A 16,470-nucleotide genomic window follows, 5' to 3' on the forward strand; every position below is an offset into this window, starting at 1 on the left:
TTGAAAATAAATAGATTCCAATAAGTTCAATATGCCATACCTACCAAGACAAGAAAAAGGACAACATAGAAATATTTTCAACAGGAATACACATTTTAAAACCAAGTGCTTCTGATTAAAATTCTGATTAATCAAAATTAAATTTACCCGGAATCCCATATCCTCCAGCCATTCTAAATAACTGAAGTGGAACTACACTATGTTTTTTCCCATTTAAAACCAAAATAATTCATACTAACTCTAGAAATGAACCTGATTTAATGGTAAAGTGCACATTTCAAAAGAAATTAGGAGAAATAGATTTAATTTATATTTTATTTTTTGACTAAGTAATATATTCACTATGGATCAAATTCAAAAGAAACAAACAAAGAAAAACATTGAAAAGTCTCTATTCCCCCATCAACTCATTCCCCTCTACAAATATAATCAAGATTATCAGTTTCGTGCATACCCTTTCACGGATGTTCTATGCGTATACAAGCAAGCACAAATATATTCTTTTTATCCCTCTCTTTACACAAATGATGGCATTCTATATATAGTTCTGCACTTTGATCTTTTTTTCTTTTCACTTAACATATCTGAAAGATTATTCCATATCAGTGAATTAACAAAACAACAGTAATAATAATAATAGTAAGCCACTGATATCATTACTATATGCCAGGCACATCCTAAGCATTTTACAAATATTAAATTGTTTAATATTTATTAACTCATATAAAACTCATCTAACATAAACAACTAACACATTTTTTAAGATTATATAGTATACCACTATCAGGAAATGTCTGTTATTTAACCAAACACCTGCAGGACATTTAGGCTCTTTCTAATGTTTTGCTACTACAAATAATAAATACCTATCTACTTATCATCTTTTACTATGCATGACTATTCCTGGAAGATAAAATTCTAGGAATAGAATCCTAGGTCATTCGAATTTTTAATTTAATAAATATCGCCAAATTCTCCTCCAAAATGCTTCCTCATCAATAACAAATGAGAACACCTATCCCCTCGCCATGACTAGTAAACACTGAGATGTTCTGAAATTTTATACACTAGATTTTGAAGACTTAGTTTAAAAAAAAAAATTAAATATCTATTTAGAAAGTTTTATATTGATTACATTTTTGAAATAATATTTTGGACATATTGAGACAAATAAAACAATTAATTGCATCTGTTTCTTTTTACTTTCATAATGTGGCTACTAGATAATTTTAAATTACATATGTGGTTTGCATAATATTTCTCAGCACCACACTCTCCTGAGTGAGCCACGGGGCCGGCCCTTCAGGTTTGCATAATATTTCTACTAGACAGTACTGCTTTGTACTCACGCTAAAATGCAATCAGTCTTTTAGATATTTACTAACCTGATAGGTGAAAAATTGTAAATAATATTTTTATTAATCATTTATATTTCTTCTTATATAAAATGCCTATTGATATCCTCCTATATTTTCAATGGTCTTTGGTTTTCTAATTGACTTATAACTATTTTACTATTACGGATATTAACCCTCTGTCTATTCCATGTAATACAAATAAGTTCTCCCTAGTCTGAGATTTTTATCTTAAATTTACATCTGCTGCCTTTACTATAGGTACTACTGTGGATAAGAGAGGTTTTTCCAGAGGAAATAAAATTTGCACTGAATTCTGAAGTGCTAGTTAGAACAGTGACAAAGGTGGGGGGAATCTAACAGGACGGGCTGAGGGAAACGACTAAGAGAAAAGTTGAGGGGCATCGGGGGAACAACTAAGGAAAGGTTTGGGAGGATCAAGAAGACTGTGAGAACTAGATTTTAGAAAAGCTGAGGGGAGTAGAGAACACCTAAATGGAGAAGGAAAGAGGAGAGAACTAGGAGCAAAAGGTTCTAGAGAGAGTTTCCAGAGGTGTAAGAGGAGTAAGGGGATCACTAGGAGATTAGGTCTCTGAAGGGAGAACTGAGAAAGCTTGGGGAATAGGCATGAGGAAAGGTGGAGAACATAGTCAGAAGACTGTTAAGGGTAATGGGAATGTGCTGAGAAGCCGGGGGAATAAGGGAAGGAGTGATGAGGGAGAAGGCTGAGGAGTTAAGAAAGCAACCACAGGTTCTAGACATTAAGACTAGACATAGAGTTTTGTGAATGGAAGTGCTACAGAGGTAAGGTCTGGGAAGCTCACAGAGGAAGATTTCAGAAACTGAATTTTGCTGGGCAAATACGTCTGAGGGAAGCTATTTCTGTTCTAACTAAGAATTAGTTAAGCATTGGGAGCAGGCCTGTAAAATGTTTTGGGGAAAACAGTTTGCTGGAAAGGGAAGACAGCTGTGTAGAAAAGATAGGCTTTGGAATTTCAGGCCATTAAATGACTTGTGCCAGGTTAGGGGATACTTGGGTGTAGGAGAAAGAATAAGTTGAACATGGGAGAGGTAATTGCTGGAAACCAGAGAGAACTGAATAGACATTTGGTTTTGAGGGGTATGTGTAGCATTAGACAGGATTCTGGGAATGACTGTAAAGAGAAAAGGAATAGGAAGGATACTTAGGTATGAGGTAGTCAAGAGTTTGTATTTGGGATTCTAGAGATGGGTTGGTAGATATTCTTGAAAAAAGGACTAGAGAAATCTTAGATTCTGAAGAAGTAATATGAACGAAAACTGATTTTTTAAAAAAAGGAGATAAAGTTAGGAGATGTGGTCCTGTGAAAGTAGGTCCTAGGAATGGAGAGAAAAGAGAATCCTATAAATTAAAACACTGGGGTAGAGGGGTGGTGAGAATGGTTGGAAAAACTAGAGAAGGAAGCTAAGAATTGATGTGGAGACCTAACTATGATGCACAGTAGAAAAATAAGAAAACTGTGACAGAAAATATAGATTGATAGACATACGAAAGAAAGAGGAGGCAGAAGGCTACATATAAGGTAAAAATGACGATTTTTTTTGGCTTTGGAAGACACAAAGGTTGGACTATAAAATGAATAAAGAGAATCTGAAAATTGACCCATAATAGATTATTTGGGAGAAGTAACCTAGAGTATAAAATTAGTGAAACATTTATTGTTGATATGTATCTTAGTTGCTGCCTTTCTTAAACTAAAATTTGACCTTACAGTACACCAGCACTCTTCTGTACAAATATATAATAATATTAGCTTTCCAATAACTACACATATTTCAGATAAGTTTAATTAGGGCTCAACTTCTCTCTTTGCAAAAAGCTTCTGTATAAAAAAGGAAACAGTCAATAGAGTGAAGAGGCAACCTGCATAACGGGAAAAAATATTTGCAAATTATGCATCTAACAAGGGTTAATATCCAGAATATACAAAAAACTCAACTCAATAGGAAAAAAAATAATAACCCAATTAAAAAATGGACAAATGACCTGAATAATAGGCATTTCTCAAAAGAAGACAAATGGCCAAGTATATGAAAAAATGCCCAACATCACTAATCATCAGGGACATGCAAATTAAAACCACAATGAGATATCATCTTACCCCAGTTACAATGGCTATCAAAAAGACAAAAAAAGAATAAATGCTGGTGAGGATAAGGAGAAAAGGGAACTCTTACATACTGTTGGTGGGAATGTAAATTAGTACAGCCATTATAGAAAACAGTATGGAGATTCCTTAGAATAAAAAATAGAACTACCATATGATCCAGCAAACTTACTACTGGGTACTTAACCATAGGAAATGAAATCAGTATACTAATAAGATATCTGCACCCCCACGTTTACTGCAGCACTATTCACAATAATCAAGACATGGAATCAACCTAAATGTCCATAATAGATGAATGGATAAAGAAAATATGGTGTATATACACTACGGAGTACTACTCAGCCATGAAAAAGAATAAAATCCTGCCTTTCATGGCAACATGGATGAGTGTGGAAGACAGTATGTTAAGTGCAATCAGACAGGCACAGAAAGGTAAATACTGCACGTTTTTACTCACATGTGAGAGCTAAAAAAGTTGAGCTCACAGAAGTAGAGAATGAAATTGTGGGTATAGAGGCTGGGGAGGCGTGGAGGCAGGGGAGAATAGGAAGAGGTTGGTTAGACACAAACTTACAACTAGACAGGAAGAAAAAGTTCTAGAGTTCTATAGTTCTGTTATGTTACTATATTTAACAATTTATTGGACATTTTTGAACAGCTAGAAGAAAGGATTTCAAATGTTCTCAACATAAAAAGATAAATGTTTGAGGTGATGAATATGCCAATTACCCTGATTAGAGCATTACATATTGCATACATGTATCGAAATATCATTCTGTACCCCATAAATATGTACAATTACTACATGTCAATTAAAACATGAAAATAAAAAGTTAAATAATAAAATAAAATAACTCGACTGAAAAAAAAGATATCCATTTCACCAAAGAAAAACTTCTTAAAATGTAAAAATTAGGCTATTACTCTCTCTATTATTAGGCTATAACTCCTTTCTTTTTTTTTTCACCATCCTGCATCCTGGATGATTGCTCTATAACTCTTAAATCTGACCTGTCCAGTATGATAGCCGTTAGCCACATGTGGCTATAGAACACTTGAAATATGGCTAGTCCAAACTGAGATGTGCTACAAGTGGTAAAATAAACACTGGCTTTTGAAGACTTGGTATGAAACGTAAAATATCTAATTAATAATATTAGTCTAGTTATACTGGAATTAAAAATATATTACAATTAATTTCACTTGTTTCTTAACCCTTTTAAATGTGGCTACTAGAAAAATTAAAATTACACATGCAACTTGCTTTTTATATATCTATTGGATAGTGCTGCATTAGACCATATTTCTGTTCTTCCTTTATGCAATACTGATAAATTTAATCCAGAATATTTAGTAATGCAAGTTACAAGATAAAAAGCTGTTTTGTTACCAATATAAAGAGTTCTAGATTTTAAATCCCTTTTTCTTTTTATTTGTTTATAAGTTCCCTAATAAAAGATAACTAAATCGCACGTTTCTTCCTTAAGAGCTCCATAGTTAAATGTTCTGCTGACTAAAAGGTTTTTTTTCATTTATTTTAGCTATTCAGCTGTCTTTTCTTCCTTCATTTCACAACTTTACTTGCGTATAAGCTCAAAGAATTTCGTAAAAGTTTTTGTTCTTAAAAAACAAAATAAACACTAAACAAAAACCTGAAAAACCTATTCAGAATAAGAGATGTCCTGTACCTCAAGACTGATCATTTTAAATTTATTTCTAAGATATTGCTTATAAAAGCATAACAGTACAACTAAACAGGTGTAGTCTCTTCGATAACTGACTAGCCTAAGTCTTTACCTTTGGGATATTAAGTATGATTACCACCTTTTCCTTCTCGATATTTCTCACAAGCAGAACCTCTTACGAACATCTGCTTATGTGCCAGTGCCATGTCTCAACCTCCTTTCCAAATCTTCTCACTCAGTATTGTATCTGAATTATATTACTCTAAACAAAAGAACTAAAACAAAGATCTGTGATAACTGCTTTGACAGGTATCATGATAATACAAATAACACTATTATCCAGAAAAATAAAAAACTTTACATGATGTACTAACTCTCTACGGCAGTGGTTCTTATAGTGTGGTCCCTAGACTGGCAGAATTATTATCACACTGGAACTTGTTAGAAATTCTAGACCTACTACATGAGAAACTGTGAAAGCTTAGCCCCTTTGAGAATTTGTGTTTTAATGCATGCTAAAATGTTAGAATTACTGCTCTAAGACAGAGTTTCTCAACCTTGGCAGTAGTGATATTTTAGATTAGATAATTCTTTATTGGGGGCGAGGGGAGATTGTACTGTGCATTGTTAAGATGTTTAGCAGTATCCCGGGCCTCTGCCCACCAGATGTCAATTGCAACCCTTTCTCCCACAGTCATGACAATCAAAACTGTCTCCACACATTGCCAAATGTCCCCTGGTGGGCAAAATCAACCCAGGGTGAGAACTGTCCTGGGGGGGGGGGGAAAAAAACCCAGTTTTCACCTGTGGTTACTGTTATTACTTAATAAATACTCACTCTTCTCTCCCCACCCTCCATGGGAAGAATATGATTCTATACTCCAGTCACATTGAGTAAATCATGACTTATTTTGGCCAACACAATGTGAGTGAATATGACACAAGAAGAGGTTTTAAATATGCTTGCAAAAGCTGGATTGGCCTTCTGAATGTCTGTACTCCACTAAGAGAACATGCCCAGACACATGGAGCAGACCTGAAACCCAACTCACAGTCTAAACCCAAGCTACAGCCAAACAAGAAATAAATTCTGTTGTTATATACCACTAAGAGACTAGAGTTGTTTGCTATGCAGCATCAGTGCAGCAAGAGATGACTAATACAACACCAAGAGATGAGATATATTTGAATGGCCCAGCTTAGAATGCCTTTATGAATAAAACAGCCATTTTCGTCTCAAGCATGTCTTATTAACATAGCTACTTTCATATCTGCTAGGGGACTATAATAACTGAAGCATATGCCTCCACTCTGAAGACCTAAAGATAGATAACACATCGTCTCTGTGGAGGAGTTCATTTACATTATGCACTTGATCTATGCTGCGGCTATTTACATTTAAATTAAGCAAGATTAAATAAAATTTAAAATTTGGTTCCTCATAGTCACAATTCCAGAGTTCAATAGCTGCACGTAGCTGATGGTTACCTCATTGCATTGTACAGTAAGTTTTAATGGAAAGAACTGATGGGCTTCAGCAAATAAATTACAATACAAAGTGTTAAGTGCTATAATAAAGTGATGAATAATTAACTAACTTCTTGAAACACTGTCTTCTCTTGGCTTCTCTTCATAATCTCCCACTGGTTTTCTAGCTCAGTGGCCACTTCTCCTTAGTATCCTCTTCTGCTGCTCTGTCAGATCTCAATATTGTGAAGTGTTCCAAAGCTTTATTCTTTTCTTTAAATACATTCTCTCACTAGGTAAACTCATCCAGTTTCCTGGCATAAAACAGCATCACCCTACTGATGATCCTCAAATTTATATCTCTAACTCAGAGTTTTCAGTAGAACTCCAAGCTTCTATAGTCAGTTATCTACTAAACACTGCCACTAGAATGCTGATTAGGCATCTCAAAGTTAACATATGCAAGTCATAACTAACATAACTAATTAACATATGCATATTTATTTTTCTACCCCAAATCTATTTACTCCCTCCCCCCATACTCTTTCTCAACTCAGGAAATGGTATGCGTTGCTCTGCCAGACACATAGGAGTCATTCTTTAATCTTTCCCTTCCTCCAGGAAGTCATGATTATTCCACCTGTAAAAATATATCCCAAAGCCATCACTTCTTTCCATATCAACAGCTATTAGCATATCCCAAATCAACATCATCTCTAACATAAATTACTATAACAGCCTTTCCTCCACTGGTCTCCACCATTACTCCACTACCAACCATTATCCACAGCGGCCACAGCGAGCTTTTTAAAAATTCTGTATCAGGTCATCATACTGTCCTGCTTAACACCTCCAGTGGTTTCTCCTTGTACTTAAAATCCAAATTCTTTTTATGACCTACAAGAGTTCATATAATCTGGCCCATGTCTTATTGTATCTCCAGTCTCATCTTCTACCATTCCTCCACCCTACTCACTTCTTTCCAGCCACACTAGCCTTCTTTCTGAATTTCAAACATGTCAAACCAGTGACCTTAGAGCCTTTGAACTAGCTGTTCCCATCATCAGGAAAGTTCTTCTCTGAAATTTTTGCACAATGAATTCTTAATATTCACATCTAGTGCAAAGTCTCACTTCCTCCAGGCCTTCCTTGATTCCACAACCTAAAGTAGCCTCCCACTCAAAGCCCCTTTCTATTACATTGCCATTTTATTTTCTGCAAAGCACATATCACTATTCAACTCAGAAATTATTTAACACAATGATCATAATTGTCAGTTACAGCAAGAACTTAAGTGAAAACTTAGTTTTTGTTTTAAGAAAAACAAAATTTATACCTTCCCACTCTCAAAATTTACTCATAAAAGCAGTATCTTCGTAAAAGATATGGATCAAATAGAGTGTATATTCTGGAAGTCATTCACAATATACAGCCATACTGAATCCCTTATTCTGTATCTTTGAGTTAAACATAGAAGATGTACCTATTTTTGGCTGGCCAATTAGCTCACTTAGTTAGAGCTTGGTGCTGATACCACCAAGGTAAAGGGTTCAGATCCCCTTACCAGCCAGCTCCCCCACCCCCCAAAAAAGGAAAAAAGAAAAATGAATTGGTGCTTATGAAATGAAATGATTAAATTATTATAGTAAGGTCATATTATAATGCTAGTAGTCACCACACAAATTTGACCTTCAGTTTTTCCAGTCCCTTGGGCAGAGACTGACAAATGTGCTGAATTCTGGGATTGTTTTATGATGCTTATTCAACTAAGCTGAATCTACTAAATACATTCCAACTTTAATCTGAATGAAATATTGAACCAGTATTTCTAAAGATACAAAAATAATTTTGCAAAGTCTATGCCATCTATCATCCTGTAGAAGGCAGATAAATTTGTACCTTCCAAAGACTGATATTAATATCTTGAAAATTTATTAAAATTTTCCTTATATCACTTCTTACTTGAATTATTGCATGTCTCTTGATTTTTTTTTATTTCTAATCTTGCCTTACTTCAATCCATCCTCTACACTTCTCAAATGTAAACAAATACTGATTGTTTTACTGTTACTTGAACTTTTTCAATGGCTCATATTATTTATACAATAATGTATAAACTCTTCAATAAAGCCCTCTAAAATCAGGCCTCTATCTATCTAGCTTCACCTATGTCATTTCCCTGTGTTCTAGTCTTACTGACTTCTTGCAATCCTTTAAATGAGCCATGTTTTGTCTAAGGTGTACACTTTTGCACATACTATTCCCCTTGTTTCTATGCTTTTATCCTTTTACTCAGTGAAATTCTAGTCTTGTTCCATCATGTAGAATAAGCATCACCTCCATGAAGACTTCCCTGATCCTTTCAAACAGAGTCAATCACTTTCTGCTTTGGGCCACTATTCCACTGAGCCCATACTTAGTGGAAAGCAGTATGGCATAGTGGCATCTAACTGTCTTGAATCCCAGCATTCCCATTTATCATGTGATGTTTGTCAAATTATTTAATCTTTCTATACTAGAGTTTCCTCATTTGGAAAATGTTGAAAATAACAGTATAACTGCCTATAGTTTTTGGAGACTTTATTGAGATAATTGTTTACATGTAAAGTGCGTAGAACAGGACCTGTCACTTAGTAAGCACTAAATAAAAATTATACACTGTATGAAAATGATTAATATAAAGCTATAATTCTTCCACTAGATTGTGAGCTCTTTGACAGCAAGTACTGTGTCTTTTTTATCTTTTAATCTCTAACGGTGTTACATATCTTAGCAATTGTCTGCTGACTTGAACTGAAAAATATCTGACCCTAGAGAAGCAAAGAAAAGATTAAACCATTACTTTCTCACGCCATTTTCCATTTATAAGCAGTAGTCTTTCGTAATAAGTAGTGATAATCATATAACGACATTCACCGATACATCCAAAGCTCAAAATCACACGAAGTAAGATCTAAGACACTGCCTTGATGAACTTTATGAATTTTACACTCAACACATTTTTAAGTGGCCCCACCACTTTTCTGGCAGCATTAACTACTGTTCTCTTTTGTATCCCCAAGATGTTAGAACAGTGGGACATCATCAGGGAACTAGTGACTTCTATGTGTTGCCCTCTTCACATCCCATAGCAGAAAAGGATGTGTGTGAACTGTCATTAATTTATATCCCATTATGGCACAACAGGAATATTTGATGCTATAACAAAGAATATTGAGAATTTCTGAAGCAGCCTAAAATAAGCTGGAAGCTTTCGAAAAACTGGAAAAAAGCATCACCCACTTCCAAACAACAAGAAAAAGCTGTATAAACTACAAATTCCTATTTTTTCTTGAAAACATGAGAACTTGAAACCACATAGCAACGAAATAGCCTGAAAGCCAAGAAGGAGCAGCCCTCCCTCTCAAAAGAAAAAGGATCTACAGACTGTCCTGAATATGGTAGATAACAGGAGGAAGGAACACAGACCAAATAAACACATAAGAGAAAATCAGGTAGAACTGTAATAAATTCCCAAATGCCAAGTGTGGGCTAGCATGAAGGTATAGCAGCCCTGGGAACCACAAATACAAGGTGAATTCACATGGACTCTCAAACTCCTTTCTAAGGGCCCTCACTCTGCACATAAGATAAAGACTAGGGGAGAGCCGAAGACTGGAGAGCCTACCTCAGTGGTACAGGCATAGAGGAGGAGACTAACCACCACTGAAAGAAAAGCAAGAAGTTCCATACTCCTTCTCAAACCCTTCTCTCCTAGAAAGCAAAGGGCTTAAGCTGCTGGGGGAGAAGCATCAAGTCTGTTGACCCCAGGACACAGATACAGATCCATCCTTTCTGACAGAAGAGTAAAAGAAAAAAACCTCTACATCTGGATGAGGGGCAAGAAACAGTCCTTCCTCTGAGGGTGATGCAGAAAACTGTCTCCCACCAAAGACCAGCCACAGATACAAGGCACAGTCTGACTATCATAGGTAGGAGGAGCCAAAATGCTGAGAAAGCCCCACTCTCAAAGCCAGGCACATGGCGGCATTTGAAGATTGAAGTGGAACCAGGAAAGCAGAGAACAATATCTGTATCTCATCCCCTGCAACTGAGTAACAAGGCACAACATTCTATAGCTGAAGTCAGAGCAAGAGCATGGAGAAAGACCCCTCTGTAGCACAGGTGTACAGAAATAGAAGAAAACTGACAGTAGAGCAGGAACACTTAGAAAACTTCTCTGGCACAACAGCCCCATCATAAGCACAGAGCATCTTTACAGAACTTTGAAGCCTATGAGGCACTGAAGGTAGCCATAGAAAAAACAAAACCCAAAGCCAGCTCAATTCCTAACTAACTCAAACCCCAAAATAAAGGACAAACAGTAGAAAAGAGGAGTCATTTCAAGGTGTAAATACCAGTTATTTCAGTATCTACTAATCTACACATAATATTTGACATTTTATAAAAAATTACAACACACAAAAAAAGCAAGAAAAACAGAAGTATCAAGAGACAAATTAGAGAGTTCCAGTCAAGATGGCAGAATAGGCAGTCCCCAGCGTCATTTTCTCCCACAGATCAACGAATTTGCAACGATAAAAATGTAACATCAGCCAAGCTGGGGCCACTAGAGCTCAGGTGAAGAGGAGGAGAGACCTATGGAACTCACAAAGGCAGGAGAAACCACAATGAGAGAAAGAAAAAACTGTTCTCAGCATTTTGGCCCACGGCTGCTTTAACGCTGAAGCACACAGAGCAGGAGCTGGCAGAAGCCACAGCTGTGCCTTTTAGATGGAGTTACTTGGAGGCGGAAGGGGTGAAGAGGACTTTGGTGGCCCCCAGGACAGCAAGACCACTAACAGGGTTCCCGTGGACCCACGCAGGAGCGAGGAGCCAGAACAGCTGAAAAAAGGGAGCCATTCAGAGGCCAGTGAGTCAACACAGGGTACTGGTGCAGGGTCTGTCCCATGGGAAGTGTTTGGAGCACTGGCAGTAGGTGACACAGGCCCACCAGGAGAACACTGGGACATAGCAAGGACAGCAGATCTGCCCCCCAATCGGTGCAGGACCACTCAGAGGAGACTGGTCAGGAATGCAGAATTGCATGGGGTGCAGTTTAATGAAAAAACTCTGGCCCAGATCAGTTTCTACACAACACAGATGCACCGAGTCTCAGAGCCAGAAGTACCTATAAGGTCAACCATTAAACCCTGAGCTGCACAAAAAGTCTTCCCTAGGGAAACAGCAGCAAAGCAGCAATTTACGTCAACCACATAGCTCAAGTACTGGTTCCCACAGGAAGTTCCCCCATGTTAGAAGTAAGTAAAGGACAAAAAATTAGTTCCAGCCCAGGCACACCACCAATGCCTTGGGGCGCACCAGGGGACATGAGGCATGAGGCCAGGGGCAGGACTCCCACCCACAACCACTCACAACGCCAGCACCTTGGGGACCTACCAAGGAGCCTGAGGATTGGAGCCAGGGACTGGACCCCCCTCCCACAACCAGGCACACCTCGCCAGTGCCTCAGAGCCCACCCGAGGACCCGGGACATGGAGAAGGGGACTGGATGCCAACCCCCACAACCAGGCACCCCGTGCCAGCATCTCAGGGCTCACTCGGAGAACCAGGGCATGGAGTAGGGGACCGGACCCCCCTCCCACAATGAGGCTCACTGCGCCAGCACCTTGGAACCTGCCCAGGGACCCGGGATATGGAGCTGGGGATCAGACCTTCCTCGCACAGCTAGGCACACCTTGCCAGTGCCTTTGGGCTCACCCAAGGACCCGGGGCATGGAGAAGGGGACTGGATCCCCCCTCCCACAACCAGGCACTCCGTGCCAGCACCTCAGGGCCCACTCAGGGACCTGGTGCATGGAGAAGACGACTGGATCCCCTCCCACAACCAGGCTCATCATGTCAGAGCCTTGGGGCCCACCCAGTGACCCAGGGCATGAAGAAGGGGACCGTACCCCCCTCCCACAACTAGGCTCACTGTGCCAGCACCTCGGCACCCACCCAGGGACCCGGGGTATGGAGCTGGGGACCGGACGTCCCTCCCACAATCAGGCACACCTCAACAGTGCCTAGGGGCCCACCAGAAGACCCAGGGCATGGAGAAGGGGACTGGACCCCCCCTCCCACAACCAGGCACCCTGAGCCAGCACCTCAGGGCCCACTCGGGGACCCGGGACATGGAGAAGGGGACCAGATCCCCCTCCTACAACTAGGCTCACCATGCCAGTGCCTCGGGGCCCATTTGGGGATCGAGGGCATGGAGAAGGGGACCAGACCCCCCTCCCACAACCAGACATACCGTGCCAATGCCTAAGGACCCACTCAGGGACCTGGCATATGGAGCTGGGGATCAGACATTCTCCACAACCAGGCACACCACCAGCACCAAGGAGCATGCCAAAAACATCTTCTCCATGTGGGGGGCCCACGACAGCCACCACAATAACCATGGCTGCCATGAAGGTGGCTAGGCGCCACAACCACCACACAGATCATCTGTCAGCCACTGGAGTGCCTTAACACAAGGAGAGTCACCAGCAGAGATAAAGAAAGGAGGAGGATCTCTCTCTCCACAGAGCTCATTTCAGAATGACGGAAGAGGCATCTGCTCTATGATAGTATTGGGGGACCTGATCACACCTCTCAGCATTGGACAGATCTTTTGGACAGCAAATGAACAGAGTAACTATTATTCTTTCAGAGGGTGAGAAGAAATCTAGGGTGATTAGAGGGGGGCAGGGGGAGGGAAAGGGGATGGGGAAAGATTGGACAAGGGGCATAAATAATAATTATGATTTGTAACAATATATATGCTAGTAATATTGACTTGATCAACATATCTCAATGTTGAACCCCAAAAATTTGTATAATCAATTTTGGTTCAATAAAAATTTAAAAATCAAAAAAAAAAAAAAAAAGGAGAGAGAGACAAAGTAATCAATAGAAATAGACTCAGAGATGACCAGTTCTTGGAACTATCCGACAGGAACTTTAAATAACTATGATTCATACTTTTAAGAATCTAGGGGGAAAGGTAGTTGAAATGCATGAAGAGACAAGAGTTTCAATAGAGATAAAAACTCTAATAGTCAAATAGAAAAACCACAAATAAAAAAATACAACATCGGAGATAAACTTTCTCAGACAGAATCATCAGTAAACTTAATACAGGCAAATTAAAAAGCAGTAGATATAAGCACAGGCCAATAAAAAATACCCAAACTAAAACACAAAGAGAAAAAAGAGTGAAAAAAAATAGAGTATCCGAAAGTTATGAGACAATACCAAATACAACAGGAACAAGAGAAGGATGCCCATTCTCACCACTCCTATTTAACATAGCATTGGAAGTACTAGCCAGAGCAATCAGGCAAGAAAAAGAAATAAAGATCATCCAGATTGGAAAAGATGAGGTCAAACTGTCCCTGTTTACAGATGAAAGGATCCTATATACAGAAAAGCCTAAAGAGTCTACCGGAAAACTCTCAGAGCTGATAAACAATTTTAGTAAAGTTGCAAGATATAAAACCAACACACAAAAATCAGTATCATTTTTATACTCCAATAAGAAACTAGCAAAAAAAGAAATCAAGAAAGCAAGACCAAAAAAATAGTCATCAAAAAAATGAAATACATAGGAATCAATTTAACCAGGGAGATGAAAGATCTCTACAATGAGAACTACAAATCACTGCTTAAGGAAATTGAAGAGGACACAAAAACATGGAAAGACAACCCATGCTCTCAGATGGGAAGACTTAACATTGTGAAAATGTCCATAATACCCAAAGCGATCTACAGGTTCAATGCAATACCCATCAAAATATCAATAACATTCTTTGTAGAAATAGAAAAAACAATCCTAACATTCATATGGAACAACAAAAGACCCTAAATAAACAAAGCAATCCCAAGCAAAAAAAGTAAAGCTGGAGGCATAACACTACCTGATTTCAAACTGTACTACAAAGCTATAGTAACCAAAACAGCATGGTACTGGCATAAAAACAGATACTCAGAACAGCGGAACACAATAGAGAACCCAGAAATCAACCCATATACTTACAGCCAACTGATCTTTGACAAAGACAACAAGAACACATATTGGGGAAAAGACTGCCTCTTCAATAAATGGTGCTAGGAAAACTGGAAATCCATGTGTAGAATAATGAAACAAGTCCCATACTTCTTGCCGTGTACCAAAATCAACTCAAAATGGATTAAAAATTTATATATAAGACCTGACACTATAAAACTCCAAGAAGAAAACATAGGGGACACACTTCAGAAAGTAGGACTGGGCAAAAACTTATTCATAAAGACCCCAAAAGCAAAGGCAACAAAAGAAAAAATAAACAAATGGGATTATATCAAACTAAAAAGCTTCTGCACAGCAAAAGAAACAATTAACAGAGTGAAAAGACAACCTACAGAATGGGAGAAAATATTTGCAAACTATGCATTGACAAGGGATTAATATCCAGAATATATAAAGAACTCAAACAACTCAACAGAAAGAAAACAAATAACCCAGATAAAAAATGGGCAAAGGAGTTGAATAGACATTTCTCATATGAAGATATACAAATGGCCAACAGACACATGAAAAAATGCTCAACATCACTCAGCATCAGGGAAATGCAAATCAAAACCACACTGAAATGTCATCTCACCCCAGTTAAACTGGCTATTATCAAAAAGACAGAGCATAACAAATGCTGGCAAGGATTTGGAGAAAGGGGAACCCTTATATATTGTTGGTGGGACTGTAAATTAGTGCAACCATTATGGAAAACAGTATGGAGATTTCTCAAGTAGCTACAGATGGAACTGCCACATGATCCAGCAATCCTTGCACTCCCATGTCTATTGCAGCTCTATTTACAGTAGCCAAGAGTTGGAACCTAAATGTCCATTGACAGACAACTGGATAAGGAAAATGTGTTATATATACTCAATGGAATACTATCGTGCCATAAAAAAGAATGAAATTCTTCCATTTGCAGGAACATGGATGAACTTAGAGAAAATTATGTTAAGTGAAATAAGCCAAGCACAGAAAGAAATACCACATGTCCTCACTTATTAGTGGGAGCTAAAAGAAAGAAAGAAACAAAGAAAGAAACAATCACAATAATAAACTGAACTTTCAAAAAAACAAACAAACCAGAACTGTGGTTATTAGATGTGGGAAAGGGGGAGGGGAAGGAGGGTTAGCAATAAATTTGTTAAGGGTCACAAAGACTGATTATATTTTGTAATCATGAGTATACTAATTATCCTGATTTGAGCACCAGATATTGTACACATGTATTGATATTCAATTCTGTGCCCCACAAATATATGTAATCTTTTATGTTTCAATAAAAAAAAATAGTAACAATATATTCTGGGGCCTAAAACATGCAAAAGTAAAATGGTAAACAATGGCATTAAAGATGGGAGGAATGGACTAGAAAGTACGCTATTAGAAGATTCATACACTATACCTATAATGATATACTTACTTGAAGTTAGACTGTGATAAAGGTGTATATTGTAATATGTAGGGGAACCACTAAACATTTTCAAAAAGGATGCATAACTAATAAACAGATTGTGGATATAAAATGGAACCATAAAAGAATACTCAACTTATTCAAAAGCAGGCAGAACAGAAGGAATAAAAACAAACAAGAAAAGAATAAAGAGAAAACAAATTACAAGACAGCAACATGGACGGACTTAGAGAAAATTATATTAAGTGAAACAAGTAAGGCACAGAAAGAGAAATACCACATGTTCTCATTTATTTGTGGGAGCTAAAAATAAATA

General features: G+C 38.1%; 1 protein-coding gene across 3 annotated transcripts in view; it reads right to left on the bottom strand.

The window, feature by feature from the left end:
• ANAPC10 (anaphase promoting complex subunit 10) overlaps positions 1 to 16,470 on the bottom strand; it is a 114,132-nt gene that overhangs the window by 92,292 nt on the left and 5,370 nt on the right. The gene's annotated exons all lie outside the window — the stretch shown is intronic.

The sequence above is a fragment of the Cynocephalus volans genome, chromosome 9, assembly GCF_027409185.1.
Source record: "Cynocephalus volans isolate mCynVol1 chromosome 9, mCynVol1.pri, whole genome shotgun sequence".
Classification (NCBI taxonomy): Eukaryota; Metazoa; Chordata; class Mammalia; order Dermoptera; family Cynocephalidae; genus Cynocephalus; species Cynocephalus volans.